The 1818-nt window shown below is 48.2% G+C and overlaps 1 protein-coding gene across 1 annotated transcript in view; it reads right to left on the minus strand.

Moving 5' to 3' along the window:
• Positions 1 to 457, minus strand: part of ATP5A1 (ATP synthase, H+ transporting, mitochondrial F1 complex, alpha subunit 1, cardiac muscle) — a 10172-nt gene extending 9715 nt beyond the window's left edge. Inside the window, exon 1 of the mRNA XM_006889219.1 lies at positions 384 to 457. The gene's annotated coding sequence lies outside the window, so the exon portion shown is untranslated. The remainder of the gene's footprint in view (positions 1 to 383) is intronic.
• Positions 458 to 1818: the final 1361 nt, after the last annotated feature.

Raw genomic sequence — 1818 nt, forward strand, 5'->3', positions numbered from 1 at the left:
CCAGAGACGCATGGTTCGAATCCACCAGATGCTCTGCCGGGAAAGGAGGGACAATCTCCTCCTGTACCAGTCAGATCTGATCTGATGGTACAGACACAAAATAATAATAATTTAAAAAAAAAGGAAAAAACCTATTAAATATAAGTTTTAAGTAAAGACAATTAGAAGACGTGATATAAAAGGTTTTTTAAAAACCTGCTTACCTTTTAGTACAGTGACATTCAGATAATAAATTTAAAATAAAAGCATAGTATTTAATCTGATGCCATCACCCAAGCGGTTAAAAAAACCCAATCTCTATAGCCTTGTAAGCACTGTAACTTAGATCTTCATATTTTAAAAAGATACTAAGTGTGGTTCTAAGTTTAAAAACAAAGACCTACCAGTCTTCTGAAGACAAGCATTAGAGGCATGGAGGTTCCTTGAAGCAATGAAGGATGACCCAAAAGCATTTCTTGAGACCTAGTACAAAAAAAAAAAACCAATATGTTTGAAAAAAACTTATTTGTAAGAAAATCCTGACAAATCTGAACAACTGTAGTTAGTCTGATCAAACTGTCAATGAAATAATCTGATAATTATTTTTTACTTATTTTGATCTAATTATTAGACAATGATTTAACCTATAAGACCTTGAGAGTAGAAACATTTCACATTGGGTATGAAAAATCGCTAATAAGGCCTTTCCTGGGGGTTACAGAAAGCCAGTATGCCATCCATGTCTGTGTTCAAGCAGCAAAACAGACTGATTATTTCATCTTTGAAAATGAGACTAAAAAAAAGAAAATGAGATTACTTTTACGGTTGGTGGGGACATGAAAGTGGGCTTTTAAAAATGTCTGCACTGCAATTCCAGACACATGCTGCGGAATCCACCAGATGCTCATGGAGAAGGAGAGGCAATCAGATCAGATTTGATGGTATACACACACACACACAAAAAAAAATTAAAGATTTAAGAAAAATGTGTGTGCATGTATGCATACGTGTGTATACGTGTGTGTATACATATAAAAATTATTTCTGCATCAGGATTTTTAGGTCCTTTGCATGTGAAGGGCGAAAAGCGTGTAAGAGTCATGACCTTTAGGGACATTTTCCAATTTCAGTCTAATTTACGAGCAGAGCTCTCGATCACTGTCCAGTCATTCCTAAAATACCAGGCGGACCCCCCTAAGTGGCCGACAGAGGACCCTCGTAGGTGGCGGACAGTGGACCCCCCCTAGGTGGCCGACAGTGGACACTCCAGGTGGCCGAGAGTGGACACTCCAGGTGGCCGGCAGTGGACTCCCCTTGGTGGCCGACAGAGGACCCCCCCCTAAGTGGCCGAGAGTGGACCCTCCTGAGTGGCCGGGAGTGCACACCCCAGGTGGCCGACAGGTCAGGGCGCCCCGCGGCCCAGCCTTGTCTCTTCCGACTGGACATCTAAGGCCGTGGTCCAAGCCCCCCGGCCACACGAAGCCAGCTCGCTGCAGCCCTTCCAGGAGCCGGCACCGCGGGGCTGCAGACTCAAGAACCGAACCATGCACCCCGTCCCCGGGCCGCGGTGACAGCGGGGCCTGCTGACCTTCACAATGTCAGCTCCCCTCCCCGACGTCGCTCCCAAGAGGCCTGACCTTCAGCGGGCCGAGCCCGGGAGGAGCAGCGCGGACGAGCGCCGCAGCTGCCGAGCAGGCCTTCGGGGACCCAGCGGCCCAACTTGACCTTCAGCCAAGGCCGCCTCCCCGGCAGCTCACGGCCAGCGAGTGGCCAGCGGCGCCAATCCCCCCGGGGCCTCATCCCCGGGCAGCGCCGAGCTCGCCGTCCGGCCCGCACCGC

The sequence above is a fragment of the Elephantulus edwardii genome, unplaced genomic scaffold, assembly GCF_000299155.1.
Source record: "Elephantulus edwardii isolate Elephantulus edwardi_28Jun2011 unplaced genomic scaffold, EleEdw1.0 scaffold00076, whole genome shotgun sequence".
NCBI lineage: Eukaryota > Metazoa > Chordata > Mammalia > Macroscelidea > Macroscelididae > Elephantulus > Elephantulus edwardii.